We start from the raw sequence: 17,653 nt of genomic DNA, 5'->3' as shown, positions 1-17,653 counted from the left end.
AACTGATTTAGGTGTATAACAGTCTAAACACTTTTTGTTCTATTGCTTATCTAGAAAGCTCTTAAGATAAAACCGGTACTGATTTTGCTGTGATGAATCTCTGATAGTTTTCACCATGACAAATAGGAAAAACTTGACCTGTTGTACTAAGCAATTTCAGAAATTTCTTGTTGGATCAGTCTGAAATTCTCAATGAGGCAGTGCTCTAGAAGTGCCAACTGTTATTTTTATTTTCGTATGGAAATACTGACACTAATTACCAGTGCTTAAACCACTTACTATAAATGTCTGTTATGGTTAAAGAAAACTAATGTAATTGGTCAATGGTCTTTAAACCTGCTGGAAGCTGTTAATTCCGGTTAATTAAAACAAAACAAAACAAAACAAAAATAAATTGTCTAACATTGAACAATATGGAAAGCCATTACAATTTATTCTTGACTTAAGCACACATGATGCTTTCCTATATGTTGAGTTTGGGAAAAAAATCCACAGAAACATAACTGATACTGCATACACTTGATGTACTTAAAGTAAATAAAGATTATAAAAGCTGATTTATTGAAGTCTTTTTTTGGAAGGACTTTAATATTATTTCCAAATGGATTACTTTAATTCCAGTATCTTTGGGATGAAGTCTCAAGTGAGTAAGGACAAACCAACATGTATTTCTTCATTGCACACTGCCATGGTTCTTACAGAGTCAGTATGAGCCTTCTTAACAAACTTATTATGCTGTTATTCCCCTCTGTTGCAATGTCATTGCCAATATGTTTTAGAGTTTCACTATAATTTTCTTGGTACTCTATAGATCAAATGACTTCAGAAAGCACTTTGGAACCTCATGTCAAAATTCTTAGTTGATTAAAATGTATTTATGCTCCTTGAAAAAAAAAAAAAAAAACAACAAAAACACACCCAGATCAAAAGAATCCATTCCAACCAAGTTAGATTAAATTGTTTCCAGAATTAAATATTTCTATACATCTTACAAGTTATATGCTTTGAGCTTTAAAACATATTAAGTTTTGAAATATTTGTAGACTATGTATTACAGTGTGCTCATTCAGAATGAAGAAACAATGACTGATAAAACTGGTTTTTTATTAATATCAACTCTAGACTTCTATTAAATGCACTGTGGTATTTTATAAGTGGAATGGGGGTAGTGGAGCACAATGTAACTCCACCTGAGAAAAAATTATGTTAATACACAAATTTTCTAAAAATGCTAGACCAGAACCTGCATGGTGCTTTCTCTGAGCTCAGAATACATCTGTGACTGTTTGGTTGCATTGTTTTAAAAATACTTTCTTTTCTTGCTCAGTAGATTCTGGAGTTTCATGTTGTCCCAAGTTCTTCTAGCTAACCCTAACCATGTATCCATTAACTTGCAAATGGATTTCAGTCTGGTTTGCACTTTAGTCCTGATCTTTTACTCATCCATGCTGTATAAACACAGTATAATTTTCAAGCATATATATGAGGTTTGTCTCAGAGTGCCATAAAACATCACAAAGATTTTGTGACCAAAACATTTATAAGTGTCTAAAGAGGTTAAAAATGTAGGAAAAAATCAGTTATGCTGTGCCAATCCACATCTCACAAGCAGTCACATCCTATATTTTAGGAAATTCTGTTTGTTGTTAAACAAATCAATCACTTGGGCTTTTTATTTTTTGCAAGTTTCTAAACTGTGTGGTGTGAAAAAATGGAGTTTATATGTTGATGTGGATGCATAAGACAAAGCTAAGAAGTTCAAAGGACTGTAGGCCACTTTCTCATTAAGGAGATGCCATAATTATTGTCTTGCATATGCAATTTTTATGCAGTATTACTTCTTTTGTTATTCATTGCTCAGCTTAGCATCCAGTGAACTACCATCTACATGCAGAAGACACCTATGAATTTCTGGGGTGTATACAGAAAACCTAGTGAGTTCCCTTGAACATGTGAGTGAAATTGCTGGACTGAAGGTAAGAAAGCAGAAAATGAAAGGACATTGAAATATTTAACTTTCAAACAAAACTTGAAAACATAGTTTGTAGGTATTGCAGCCTCTCAGATGCACAGTTGGAGAACAGCTGAATTATTACAGGATGCCTCTGGATGACTGATTTAAAATCCCTCTTGGGACTGAACTAAAATTCACCGTGATATATAGTTGTTTGGACTTAAGATAGGTAGGTGATTTGGAATATGTACTGTTCATAAAATTGCCATCTAGGTCTGAGCTGTGTGCCACTTTGATAGTTTAATTATAAATCTATCACTTAAATCTTCCTGAAAGATGGGTTGTTCAAGCAAATTCTGATTTAATCGAGCAATACAAGATGAGGTTCTATGGTCTATAAAGGAGAACAGACTGGACTGTTATAATGTGCCAAAGATGCTTTATTTTTCCCAAATTTGAAATATAGAATGCTATCCAGCTTAAGAAAAATAAATGTGCTATAGATCAGAATGTTTTTTAACTTGCAGGTTAAACAGATATTGTATGATTTTTTAAATCTACATTTCCTTGGACTCATTTTAATTTTTCTGTGTCTCATAGGACTACAAGATAGGATAGCTCTACACTTAGTGATCTGGCATAATTTCAGCAAAAATTCTTGTGATTTCATTTTGATGAATATCACTTATTTAGAGTCAGATTTTTTACATTTTTGCAAAACTGGGGCTCAGGATTTCTATAAGAGTTTCAAAAGGATCTGAACTTCTGAAGGATTTATTTAATCATTTGTAGCTCATGTTATCCTTTAAGGAAATCATTGTTTCCTAAGTTAATGAAGTTAAATTAGAACTTTGAACTGGTACTAATTAATATAGAAAAGACAATGCATGATAACCTGGATTTAGTTCAAGTCTGGTGGGTTTGTGAGTACTGTGTTATAAAAACTAGGTTACTGAAGAGGACATGCTTGGGTAATGCATACTGTTCAGAAGATATGACCAGTGCCTCAAAAATTGTTAATCTGGTCAAGGTGACTCGAGCAAAACAAGTACTGTGGAGGTATTTACTACAATAAGAATATGTTTATAGTGTTATATATATATTTTTTATACATAATGGTACATATTTATCTGTATAGGTATATAATTATATATATTTATAGATGCACACTTTGAATTTTCATTGTCAATTACTTTTCTGAAGCCACACTTCCACAAAGCAATCTGTTAAGGGTCTACTAATAGACAGCTCTGCTGTTGTCCGTTAGACTGCTGACAGCTCTGCTATGTAATCTTCTGTGTGCCGCACACGCTGTCATGTGCTTGGGAAGTGGTGTAATTGTCAGAATTCTGTTGGCTGAGAACTTTGATCCCAGCTTTTCACTGCTGCCGCCCATTTTCCCAGGTGCTTTCAAGGTTACAACTCCAAGTCTTCTAACATTCTTTTCATTTACTGGATTTAACAGGAAAGCAGTTATCTGGAAATTTCACTGGGTCTTGTACTCAGACCAAAACTTCTCAACCTATTGGATTTTTTTGATGAACTGAGGCAAGTCCTAAGAATCTCTGAACTGCCAGTGACCCAATACCATACTTTCAGTAACAATCAATAGAAATTTTCTAGGACAGATCTTCACAGAATAAATTAGGTGAAGTTTTTCCCATGATCCTTTCTTAACTTCTGACAATTTGTGTGTCAGACTTTTGGACCAGGACTAGCACTAACTTTTTTTTTGAGGGGGGGGGGGGAGGGGGTGTTTACTCCAGCCAGCCTTCTTTTCTGGGGGGTGTGTAACTCCTGTCAGCAACTAAATCCCACAAAGATTCATTAACACATGGACATACACAGACACACAAACACAGAGACTCCTCAGGAAATGGGGGCAAGAATCATAAAATAATAGAGTCATCAAGGTTGGAAAATACTGATAAGATCGAGTCCAGCCACCAACCTTGTTGACCACCACCATGTTCACCACTGAATCACATCCCCAAGTGCCATACCCATATGTTTTTTTAACTCTTCCAGAGATCATGACTCCACCTCCAGAATCAGAAAAGTCAGAAAACTTGTGGGTTAAGACAACAGGTTTAAAAGATAAAACAGGAACTGTGCAAGGGAGCAAAACAAGTGATTCATTCACAGCTTCATAAGGGCAGGCAGGTGTTCAGCTATCCCCAGAAAGCACAGCTCCATCACATGTAACAGTGACTTGGGAAGACAAACACCATCACTATAAACATCTCCTCTTATTTTTTTTTTCTTCCAACTTTAGGTGCTCCTCCTGCTGTCCTGTGGTGTGGAATATCCCCTGGGTCAGTGGGGTTCAGCTGTCCCATCTGTGTCCCCTTCCAGTTTGTTGTATACATGACTCCTCATTGGTGGGCTGAGAGGCAAAAAGGGCCTTGATTCTGTGCAAGCAAGGATCAACAGTAATAAAATATCAATGTTTCCAGCACAAAACCAAAACACAGCTCCATACTAGGTACTGTGAAGAAAATTAACTCTTTTCCAACCAAAAGCAGTATATAAAGAATACAGACCATGTAACATTAAGGAGTTAATATTATTATAAGTTCAATAGCAAAGCAAGGCATAAATTTCATCTTCGGAAAGCAAACTTTCTCAGGACAAATATTGTTACTGTTAAAACCCTTTCATGTGACCCTTTATTGTATGAAGTTCTTGTAATGACTTAAAGCTAGTAGAAAGGATAAAAATGTCCACTGTCTGTTTCATCTATGATGAAAAGCAGCAGCAAAACCTAAGGAACAATGAATTAATTTACCACACATAACTCTATGCAATATTCTCTATGCACATAACCTTTCAGCATGGTGATACCTTGGAAAAGAATGACATTTTTCATGAAAATAAGGATTTAAATTCATGATATAAGAAATGCTGTTAGTATGTTGTATGTATTGGAAACATTTTACAAATGTCTGTTTTTTTAGTACTTTAAATTGAAAAAGATCAGTTTTCATGATCAAAAAGTAACAAAAAAAATGACTAAATTAAAAAGAAAAGAAAAAAAATGTATTTAAAAATCATAAATAAAAAAAATAAAAATAATTTCATTCTCTTTTCTACTGTTCCCCTTTCCTTCACAAAGGGAAAACTGTATTGATCATTGAAATTCTTATCTCAAGAGATGCTTGAAATGACTGTGTCTTTGAGAGCACTTGTCCTAATTTATTGCCTAATTAGGAGCCAGATACCTATTCCTTACTTGCTCTCTCCTATAGGACTTCTGGTGGTCAGAGGCTCAGGATATTACAATTTTTCATTACATAGAAATATAATAAAAAAAGAAAAATTACTTTTTTAAAAAGTACCAACAAAACAAAACCCCCAACTCTTGACGTCAGAAAAAACATACTGGCAAAATAAGAGTAGAAATCTCAGGAAGCGACAGAACTTTGACCTAATAAAGATATTTCTATTGCTATGGAGCAAGATGCTGTGATCTTGATGCTGCATTAACACAAATTAAAAAAGGCCCCACTTCCATTGGAAAATTAGCTTTTCAGAGTTTGTTTCAGGCCAAGTATTGTCACACACTGTGCCATGGAGCCCTTGTATTAGTTTGAAGTAACAAAATTTTGGTAGCTGGTAGGAGATGTGTGGGGATGGCTTCTGTGAGGACATGCCAGAAACTTTCCTCCATGTCAAAAAGAGTCAGTTCCAGCTGGCTCCAAGACAGACCCATCCCCAGACAAAGCTGAGTAAATCAGTTGGCAGCACCTGAGGAAAACTCTTGTTAAGGAAGGAGAAAAAATACTGTGTAACAGCAGCTGGGAGAGAGGAGTGAGATGTGGGAGAAACATCTCTGCAGACACCAAGGTCACCGGAGAAGGAGGGGGAGGATGCCCCCAGCACTGGAGCAGAAACTCCCCTGCGGCAGTGCAGATGAGAGCGACGTAAGTTGCTCTCCTAGAGGTGGATTTGTCCCACAGGAAGCTGTTACCCCACGGGGAGTCCCTGCTGAAGCAGTCTCCTGGAATGAACTGGACCCTTTGGGGACTTAAACTAACCTGAAGCCAAAAGTCTGAATTACACCTTCAACTAGACTAGGTGGTTTAGAGCCCCATCCAACCAGATCCTGAATGATTCCAGGGATGGGGCATCTAGCACTTCTCTGTGCAACTTGTTCCAGCGTCTCACTACCCTGTTTGGCTTCACCCTAGTTGCACTGAAGCAACTCTGACATTCCACACAGTAAAATCTCACTTTTTTGACCCTTATCTTAGTTTATTTTAAACAAATTCTTGTATTCTATAAGCCTCATTGAATAGTTGTTGCTTTAATACCAAGCAAAATTAATATAACATTTTTGCAAAATGTCTGGCAGTCTGAAGCCCATGAATTCATTCTATTAATGACAATAAATAGAATTAAGTTATATTGCATGCTCATCATGCATAGAAGGCCTTTAATAAGGATGAAAACGTTAAAGCATATCTCAATACATAGAAAGACTTTCTTAATAATGTCTCTACATAATTACTTCAGTGTTCTTACCTTATAGCTTGAAATATAAAGTTTTACCCAACTTCTCCTGTCTCATAAGCACCTTTTTCTTATTTAAATTGCATTTGAATAGAGGGATTTGCATGTTGTTAATTTGTCCCTTGGCTTTTTTTTAAGCTTCTTGATTCTCCCAGTAAAGAATGGCAGGAGTACAAATTGGCAGAGATTTGAGAATCTTCTTCCAAAAATTGGAGATTTTGCAATAAGAGAATACAATCAAATAACACCCTCAGGGCACAATGTTCAAAATTTCTTTTACAACCATTATACAAGAATTTACTCTTTAATTAAAAACGTGGAGTGTGAGAAGGAAATTATATGATTGGTAACACATGATGGAAATGAAGCATGAAAATTTTTCTCTGGACCAATACTGCTTATATATGAAAATCTGGTATTATAACCATTCCTTAGTCTGGATTCTGCAGCTGCAGGCTGATTAAAACTCAGCAGGAAGAGCTATAATAAACAAATACCACCTGCTGCAAGAACAGGTGTTTGTGTCTTCATTTAGAAACCAAAGTAAAACAGAAGATGCCAAGGGGCTGAAGTAGATCAGTGTTTGCATTGACATAATTTGTTACTACTTGTCCTTGAACTTAAAAGCATATTATTATGCTTTCAAGACTCCTTGATAGGGATTCAACACTAGTTTCTAGTAATTAGGAAACTCCTTGCCTTCTCTGTTCAGCTATCCATTCTCAATATTATGTGCATTCAATGAAAGTATTTGTTTCTCCATTCAGTGGTGTATAGCATAATGTTTTTCACTAAGAACATTCTATGCACAAAAATAAGTAAAACCAGCATTTGATATTTTATTTAATTTCACTAATCTCATCAGTGTTTTATTTGACATTTTTAGTCCAAATAAATTAAGATAGTCATTGGAATTTATGATTGATCTGTTCCTCAGTGGATTTAATACATGTTCATAAAAGAAGATTTGCATTTACAAAAAAGTAAAAACCATTCTGTTTCTGATATTTATCTCAGTGACACTTGTGATGCACAGAAAGCATGTAAGTATCTTTCCCAATAAATCTGAGTATCTGTTCAATGTGTCTTTCATTGTGCAATTTCTCAGTGGTGACTTTCATATGCAGAATTTTTTCTTCACTGTAACAGCACTTAGGAAATAATAATAAGAGTAACTGTCTAGATAAAAGCATAAATTGACATGCTATGTAATTGTTCGTGTAAACAAAGCAGTAAAGCACATAGAAATGTTTGTGATATACCTTTGGCTTACCCCAGAATCAATTGGAGTAGATGGATTGATCCTGTACCAGGAAAGTTACTTTCATGTTATAACAAGTCTCAAGGTACTTGGCAAAGAGGTTTTAGTTTTGTCTGTAGTTTACAGTGGATGATTTCAAGATAGTTCATGGTAACAGATAAAACTTACAGCCAGCAGGCAGAGACCTCCAAGGTAACAAAGTTTCTGAGAGCTCCATTTTTTTTCTCTTTTGCAAGTGATTTTACACATAAATAAGTTCTGAAATCCCATAATACCTAAAGCGGATGTGAAGAGTTATTACTGGGAATACAAGCAATATCACGAAGTCATTTAAAATCTGCACACTGCCAGAAGTGTGGATTATAAAAAGGAGAATCTGAGAACTGGAAAGCTTTTGGGAAGATTTAGCATATTTAAGATGTAAAAATTACTTTGCTGACTTATTTAGGAGCCTGCATGGGTTGAACAGGAGCTGGAGCAGCATGCTGCCAAAGGTAGGATTACCTGGGGGTTTTTTGTTTGTTTTTGAATTTCTGACAGTCCAAATACTTAATAATCTTGGAAGTTAGTGAGGTTTAAATCATCAAATGATTCTTAAATCATTTTTCAATATCTTATAAGAGAGAGCAAAAAATCTGTTATTTGCTAAAATGGCCATAAGTGCACTGACAAAAAGGTGACTGCTTCTCTTTTATGCTATTGAGGAGTGCAGAATAGTATTTCTGTCTTTCAAGAGGAGAACACAAGCAAATCTCATTATTTCTGTAAAATCGACTTGCACTAATATTAAAGATGTCTGGAACTTTTTCAAAATCTTGTTTGCTATATTAAATATCATGAAGTATTAAAATGAGATTTAATATAGGTGAGAATACATTTTCTAATAGAACTAAATATGACTTCTAATTATGCTCTCAAAAGCCCAGACTTTAGTGTTACAGATTTTTTTTAGAATTTAATGACTATTATAGTTAAATCAATAATATAAATATATTTTTTGAATATAATTGGATACAAGTATGAATCAAAGAGCTGGAAAAGAACTCAAATACATTTTGAAAATTAGTACAGAAGAAAAGACAATTTTTTGAAATGGCTCTGATATAGATTATAGGATGTAACTAAAGTTACTGAATATTCAAATATATATGGAAACATACTATAATAATTAGCCTTTGAGAAGTCAAACTACATGTTGAGTTTAAAGAAAGGAGAGTTAATAGAAATCTGATTTAGCCTGTACACTCAAGAAATCAAAACAGCTCTGACAACTATTCTGTGGGTAAAACTTTAAAATAGATGGGTCACATATATGAATGAAGATGAAGATACCTATTGGCTGCCATAGTTAACTGGGATTTTTATATATATAAAACTTTCAGAATTACAAGTTAATTTATGCAGAATTTGAGTTAGATCAGCACTTTCTTATCTTACAATTTATAGAATTTGAAATAATTTATTAGAAAATGAAGCTGCTATGAAACTGGAAGACTATAGAAATGAGTAGAGAACTAACTACTCAAAACCATCAAGACCAAACATTTGCCCATATTGGGGATACTTCTGTTATAAAATCTATAGTTTAATGCTGAGAAATATTGCTGCATTTTCTTATTTCCCCTTCATTCAGAGTGAGGCTTACAGAACTAACCTTATTTCTTCCTTCAGTATCACATGGAGCACCTATCACAACTCATACCTATTATTTCCCTTTTCTTTTACAATATATAAGCTAACACATACCTGATATGCTAGCTTGTTTGGGTTTTTTCCTAATGGCCTTAAACATGAAAGCATTTGCTGTTGGGAAGTGTTCAAAACTTAGGCAGCCAAGAAATGTAGTATTGCATACTTGTCACATTCAGGTAGTGGGACACTGAGAAAGTACACAAGGGGTAAATAGACATTAAGTGATGTGCTGAGGGGAAAATAGACATGAAGTGATGTGGTGAAGGCTCCAGCCCCAAACTGAAGAACTGATCACAAACAATCAAAGGTTATCTTTGACTACCTTGACTTTGTTTACACATGTAATTTCTTATTTTACCTCATAGCTGACAGTTTTGGGACAAACCAGGGTGAACCTTTCTGCCTGATTTTATCTCCAGTGATGTACTTGTACTAGGCTATAAGGGTTTCTTATGAAACTAGCTGCATACAAATATGCAACTACCCATCTATGTAACGTCTTGACTAGTTAGCTGGCTTATTTTCATTAGCAAAGCTGTAGGGGATTTAATTTTAAACACTGACATGGTATGAAGTCTACCCTAAATCACTGCTCAAATAAAAGATTTTATATCTGAATAGATTAGGTCAAGACGAGCTGGAATACAAAGCAGTAGATACACATTTTATGTACATTTTATTACATTTTATGTAATTTTTGCTGACTTCATATATTTGTAATATATTTGAGGCTGAAAACTAGTGGGTGAGACAAAGCCTGATGAAAACTGTGAGAGTTTGGCCTCATTGCTATTTGATTAGCAAGGGCAGTATCATCTTGTACTGATGTTCTAGTTTATAATGCAATAGACAGAGTTGCTTGATATGGGGTGAGATCAACACACCACGTGTGGCCCTCAGGCATCATGTTGAAGGCTGAGGCCAGCATGGAACAGTTTCACACAGAGACCAGGCCCCAGAAAGGAATACAGCAGTCAGCATCTGTGCCCTGAGCCCCTGGATCTGTACTGCCAGTCTAACCTAGACTGGAAGGGCAGGGATGTGGCTGCAGGATGTGGTAGGTGCTATGTAGGATTAACCCGTCTGCCTAGATATTATTATTCATCACTATACTAAAAAATGTTTAATAAATAAACTCTAGGTTATGTCAGAATTATGATGTGGATCTGTTCTCAGAGGGACTGCAACCAATTATCTCATTACAAGAGTTAATTCCTTTTAAAATAGAAAATGTCTTGGTAAAAGTGTTTTCTTGTCCAACTGTTTATGTGTCATGATTCTTCTCTTCAAGAGAATGTGAAGCATTAGAGTTTGAAAATAACCACAAACAAACAAAAAGCCCACAAAACCAATTGTTAATTGTTAAATAATGAAAAGGATGGAGAGTGGTTCAGGGAATGGGTCTCCATTTTTTAGCTGGGTTTCTTTTCTGTATTTTGTAGTTCTGGAAGCTTTCATGTACTGGATAATTTAAATAAATTTAAAAGAAAAAGCAATGGACCTATTTCAGGGCTTTCAAAAGCCCACAATGATAACTGAATATCAGGCAAAGGTTTTCTGAAAGTTTTCAGATTCTTCAGATGTTCTGAAAAGTATTCTTCTTTAACTGAGTTTATTAAATACCTCTTAGTCACAAATTGTTCCTTACGACTTTGATGTGAAATGCAGTGTTTATTTTGGAAATGCTTGCAGTGTTGTTGGTATATGATGTACATTCCATTAGTGGCTGTTTCCCCCCCCCAACAGCTTCTGTGAATTATTTGAGACAGAGTAAAAAGTAAATGATTATCTCAGTATATGTTATTATTCAAGACAGTGAATCCTGTTTTCCTGTCTTTCTATGGAAAGCAGATTTTGCCTGCTTCCTTGGCTTTAAAAGAAAAAAGTCAGAAAAGCTGCTGAAGCTCTGCAATGACCATATAGTATGCACATGAATCAAATTTAGAATCTATTTCTCAATTATTAATATTTCATTTTTTCAGAACTTGTGTTCATATTGATTTTATTCTCTGGTTCCTTAAGCCCTACTCAATTCATCAGTGCCCACAGTGTGGATCTTTATACTCCTACACATTTCCTCTAAAGCTAATGAAGAAATCCTGGATGTAGAAATCTGTATTCATCATTTTGGTTTAAAACTGTGTATTCAAACACACACTTTTGCAGTCTACATGCTATGGATCTTTGAAGCCTTCAATTTATGAGTCTAAGAATTCATTTCTTGAGAGATATTTTCACCAAGTTTTTTGGGGTTTTTCGTGGGTTTTTTCTTTTGCTTTTTTTTATGATATACTACAGTGAATGAACAAACAAACAGAAAGGCTCAGATCTTTGCGAGGAGATTCTGTTGTTTTGTAGTTCTGTACAGTAGTGTCTGCCACATTCTTATGTGCACAATATGTCTGGGATTGAGTAAATTTTCTTCATACCAGCCCCTATGAATATAAGCTTTGGATTTTTGGCTTAAACAGGGTTGGTAAAATTTCACTAATTTGGCTATTGCTGAGAAGTTCTTGCAAAATGTGCTCTCCTCCCTACTCTGCCCTACTCCCCAGCCAAAATGAGCAAGATGGCTCAGGCAAAGGATGGAAGGAGACACAGCTGGGACAGCTGGCATTCCATACCAGGTGACCTCATGCTCAGCAATAAATGCTCATGGAAAGGGCAAGAAAAAGGAGTGAGTACCCGTACAGGCATTTAAAATTGATTATTTTAATTTTAAATCTCTAAAATAATTCTTAAAACTAAATTTAGGCAAATTCTCTTAAAGTATGTCCCGTTTCTCTTTCATTTTGAATCAAGTATTTTTTAAGAAATAAAAACATCAAATAAGAACCAAGAAACAGTATTTGCAATTCTGTGTTTTTTTCACAATCATAGTAGTCCTGATTTCTTACTTGAAATAGTGATCTTAAAAGTATTTTATTTCATATTTCATACTCACTCATTTTCCATTGTGTATAGAAAGGTCTTGAAAGTAATCTAAGAAGCAATTACTCAAGTAATTGTTTTATGATATATAACTGTGATGAAAGGTAGAGTTTAAAACCTTTTATTTTCTCTATCTTCCAAAGTCCTCAAGACAAAGATGGGGCATAATGACCTAAAGTTGTACATGACAGTGCCTGTATGTTTGTCTTATACAGGATCTGATAAATGGTCAGTTACGGTGCAAGTGGATGGTAATAGCTATTAAAGGCCTCATATAGATCTGTAGACCATGATTTTTGAAAACTGAATGTTTATATATTTTTATTCTAAGTCATTTGTTTTCTGAAGCAGAAAGGCATGATCAATCATACAGAGATATTGAAAATTAATTATCATATTTAGAAATATGAGTTTTCTCTCAGGCCAAAACAAAATAAAAAAATCATGGATACCAGTGGAGTTATTCAGGGTAATTAACTTGTATTGTATTCCCTACTTGTACACATTATTTTTGAAAGAAATTACTGAATGTTTTTCAAAAGAAATGTTTAAGATCAGGAAAGCATAAATTAAGGATATTATAAATGATCCTTTGCAACAAAATGGAAAACCATAATAACAGATGTATTATAAGAGTAAAAAAAAAAAAAGAGTAAAATTGTTTACCAATTTTTTTCTATATATTGTCTGAGAACTGAAGAAGTGTGGGACAGCCTCTGTGCAATAAGGAATGATTTGACTGAAGCATAACATAGGAGGAGAGGAAAACTTGATTTATTAAGCTTCCTTGTAGGACAAACCTACAGAGAAAATATTAGACTAGGCTGTTCTAACTTATAGACAGTTGAAGAATGTCTTGAAGCTGCTGCTGCAAAAATGCCTTTGGAAACTTTGTATCTCCAAAGCCTTTGGCCTAAATACTCCCATAAAGTAGACTGGAAACTCCTGGAGCTTTCTATAAACCTGTCTGCATACATGTGTGCCCCTTCATTCAGCTAGCAGGTGGTTTGATCCCCACCTGAGTCACAGAGACTCGGAGATCTGAGCCTCTTCATTGTCCCTGCTCTTTATCAGTGATCCGCTAGGTAAAAATGTGAACAGAAAGATGGATGTGGAGAAGTGTGCTCAGGTAGAGTTATTACTCCCCATTAACTTTTACCTAGAGAATTTCAGATCACAGGAAGAGAACCATCTTCAGTTTAATGCTGACCTAAAATCCCTGTATTAATAACACTAAGAAGAGATAAGGGATTTAAATCTGTTTCCCAGAGCTCATAGTTCTATTTTTAACTGTTAAATACCTACCAATATGTTCCTAAATATTTCTGTGGATATTCATGCATACCAATAATACATACATCAAATCACACCAAATGCAGTCTTCAATGAAGTACCAAATCTCCAACAAAAGGAAAATGTTGGTAATTAGAAGTAAATTGTTTCCCACAAGCCCGATTCATTCAATAAAATTATCAAATACTATCTTCATTATGAAGAGGCAAGAATCTATTTACAGGACATAATTTCTGTATTATATCTAGAACCCTAATAAGCTTAACAGCACTCACCAGAAAATCACAGGATAGTTTGGGTTGGAAGAGATCTTAAAGATCTTCTAATTTCCAGCCTCCTGCCTTAAGAAGGGTGATCAAGTTGCCCAGGGCCCCACCAAACCTGGCTTTGAACACTTCCAGGGAAGGAGCATTCACACCATCCCTGAGAAGCCTGTTCCAGTGTCTCACCACTCTCACAGTAAAGAATTTCCTTCTAACACCATATCTAAATATAGCTTATTTTAGCTTAAAACTATTCCCCCTTGTCCACAGACTTAAAAATTAGTTTCAAAAATGTTCACTTTACACTGGGAATCATCATCTGGAAACAGAAGAGACAAAATGTCTGGGAAATTTCATCATGACTATAGGCTAACAACATGATGGAGTTACAAAAAGAAATATCTATTTATCCTAGGTTATATCAGAATATTTCCTATAGTGAAAATGCCTCTTTCTACATGATAAATCTATAAGAGGTTTCAGAGGTTATTTTCAGAAAATGTTTTCCAATAATAACTTCTGCTGCAACTATGTCTAGATTTCATTTAGTTTCACCAAACAGAATGTTATGCCAGCCATGTGTCCTTGCGGCAAAGAAGGCTGACAGTGTCCTGCTCTGCTTTAGGAGACTCAGCAGATCAAGGGTGCTGAGAGAGCAGCCCCAGTGAGATGCATCTGGAGCCCTGGGTCCAGGTCTGGAGCAGATCACTGAGATACTGAAGGGCCTGGAACATCTCTCCCCTGGGGAAAGGCTGAGAGAAGCTGAACTGTTTAGCCTGGAGAGGAGGTTGTGGGTGTATGAGTTCTATGATCTTAAATGTAGACCCTTGTTCAGTGATCTTTGGGCAGGAAACTTTCCTACTTTATTTTAAACAAATTCTTCAGCCTGGTTTATTTTAGAATGGCTCATTTCATGGCCTCAGTTTATTAACTCTTGACTGCCTAGCTTGAAATTAAAACTGGCCCTAAAAACATTTCTCATGTTTGAAACTTTTAACTTCATTGTATATTCTTGTTCTTTTAATGAGAAAACCTTTTTATAAATCTAGCTACACATAATACTTCAGGCTATTTTCTTAATTTTATATTTCTCTGACAAAATTCACCTGATTAAGCAAAAAACATATTTTTATTGACTGAAATGCTCAAAATGTTGAGAACAAGCAACTAGCTTTCAAAGAAACATCTCTTCAGATCGAAATACCATTTTTTTCTACCATCAAGCTCTTACCTTTGTGCTCTGCTGTTTTTTGCTTTGCTCTTATTTATTCATGAGAACTACAAATATGCTTTAAAGCAATTTAGTATTTTGTTTGGAACTCCAGTTCCTTAAACTACTCTTCCTACAACTTTCTAGCAGGCTTTACTAGGTTTTCTGAATGAAACTAAATGACGAAAAATAACTCATCTGTCTGAAATGGACTTCTAGATAATTTTGTCTTGTTCCTTTATAATAAAGTGACAGAATGATACCCTGCAATAGTGCATTCTGTAATTTCTAGGCTTATACCTATAAACGGCACTTGACACCTAAAAATTATTCCATTTTGTACATTTTTTACTTATGTTTTTTAATTTTTGTGGGGAGGGGAGAGTTGCTGTGCTTTTTTCAAGGTTTCAGAGGCGGAGGAGTTTGATGGCATAAGGTAAACTTTTCGAGTTCTAATGTAATGTCACTGTCAGAGCCTTGTTTTTTTCTTAGGCCTTTGATATAGAAAAAGTTCTTGTTCCATGATACTTTGGAGACTGAAGGATTGTTGTAGCATGGGAGGGGATCAAAATACTGTGTTGAATAAGTAGAAATATTTTTGAGTAGTTTATCTGCTTAGTTTTCCTTTCATATGACAAAGTCAAAATATCTTATGTGTTGATTAATTCATATGACAGATCTAGGGAAAAAACCAAGTTGTTCCATTAGCCTAACTTTTTGTTTAATTTTGTACTTAGCAATAAGATTGTTTTTCCAAAGGGATTCCTGTAGAGGTACTTACCTACTGTGTCTGACCTCTTTACACAAGTACAGTGCACATTTTTTCCACACAAAATTTCCTGTTGTGATGTTTTTTAGCCCAGATTTTCCTTTAGGAGAATGTCATGTTGAAATATAAATAACTTTCAATCATTTTGTTGCTTCTGTTACCAGTTTTGTTATAAAATGCAATCTTCACTAAAATTGTGGGGTTTTTTCCATAGGAAAATAGAGGTATTTTCTTCTGTAAATTTTTATGAAAATCTACTAGTTGTTTATGCTCGTCTGTTTTATAAATTATCAAATAATTTGTCATCTATTAAGAACAGATACTGGGAAATCATGGAAACTAGAATTTTCTTTCAGTAAATGGTTTTAGAAAAGCCATTTTGCTGTGACATTGGTGATAGAAAACTATAAGGCTCTACAGATAAATCTCTGTAAATTAATTTTTTTTAAATTTTGGTTTTTGAAGTATTTATATACATAACAAAGTAGCCTTACTGTGATAAAGCAAAAACAAGAACAAAAGGCCATCTATAAAGTTGAAAATTAACAGCTAAAGTGGAATATTTACAGAAACACCAGAAAACCTCTTCCTGTTCTCTATTTATGCCTATTTATGCCTATTTATGCCTATTGCTACATTGCAAACATCTGTCTTTATGCCCTGCAATTCCAAAGATCCTAAAGTTTGATTTAACATGTGTATATAGTCCTCTTAACTGTGTGAGGAGCTAGGCACATGTTATAGGCCATTTGGTTCCTTTCACTCTTGAATGGAAGTGATTAGTCCAGTAATCATTTTAAAAACACATTTGAAACATTTTTACTGCCTAGAGAATAGATTTTTGTGAACTGCTTAGGGAACAATCTTCAAAAAGAAATTCAGCTTAAAGTTAAATATAGATGATATTACTCTCTCTCCTTATTGAAGTCTCTCCTTCAAGCCAGTGAAATAGAACCATATGACCTAGTGTTTAGGAAATCCTTTGTGATGGTGAAAATTTGCATTCTATTTATGGAACTGATAACATGCTACTCACTCCCATTTTATCCTAACACTGTCCATGCATTATACAAGATATTATTTTAAATGAGTGTCAGAGTCAGAAGGGTACAGTTAGACACATTCATGCTTTCCTTTGCTCTATGAATCTAGATTCTTTTCCTTATATAACACTGCAAAGCTTTACAGGAATAAAATGGAGAATGATTTTCTCTCATCCTATTCAAAAAGTCTATTTATTCTTTTGGCAATTTTCCAGAAAAGTACACATTTTGTGTTGGAATACTCTTCAGCAGAGTATTTAGCTTTAATCTGTATTTTTGTATAATGCAATTATTCAATAGGCTGTAAATAAAGAAGTGTTCTAGATTTACTCCTATGTAGTCATCTGCTTCTGTGAGGAACCCATGTGTGTAGAAATTAATCTCCTTGAGACTCAGTTTCCAGTTCTCAATTGTCTTAGCACTCTTATGAATATTTTGACTTTATAGTGTCATAGTGTCTACCCTGGCTTGGGCTCTACTTTAAGGCCAGATTCACAGCTCTAGATTGATTTAGATTTTCTTGTTGTTCTCTTCTTTTGAAGAAGATATATTGTATACTTCTGGCAGTAGTAGCTTTACTATTACAAGCAGCATAAAATCAAAATGATCAGCATTATAATACCAGTCCCTAAACACCATGTCAATAACATTAACTTAGTAAGAAGTGTTAAAGTAGTGTTACTCCCACTTAGCTAACATAGAATTCACACAACAGCAATTGTGGT

The 17,653-nt window shown here is 34.7% G+C and overlaps 1 long non-coding RNA gene across 1 annotated transcript in view; it reads left to right on the top strand.

Annotated features, from left to right (window-relative positions):
- The first annotated feature begins 1,894 nt into the window (after positions 1-1,894).
- The window catches only part of LOC144246118 (uncharacterized), a 90,085-nt gene continuing 74,326 nt past the window's right edge, over positions 1,895-17,653 (top strand). The window contains exon 1 of the long non-coding RNA XR_013339801.2: positions 1,895-8,221. This is a non-coding gene — a long non-coding RNA (uncharacterized LOC144246118). The remainder of the gene's footprint in view (positions 8,222-17,653) is intronic.

This window comes from Lonchura striata, chromosome 4 (assembly GCF_050655825.1).
Source record: "Lonchura striata isolate lonStrDom1 chromosome 4, ASM5065582v1, whole genome shotgun sequence".
Taxonomy (NCBI): domain Eukaryota; kingdom Metazoa; phylum Chordata; class Aves; order Passeriformes; family Estrildidae; genus Lonchura; species Lonchura striata.
The sequence above is the reverse complement of the archived record's forward strand: the minus strand, read 5'-3'. Positions and strand labels throughout refer to the sequence as shown.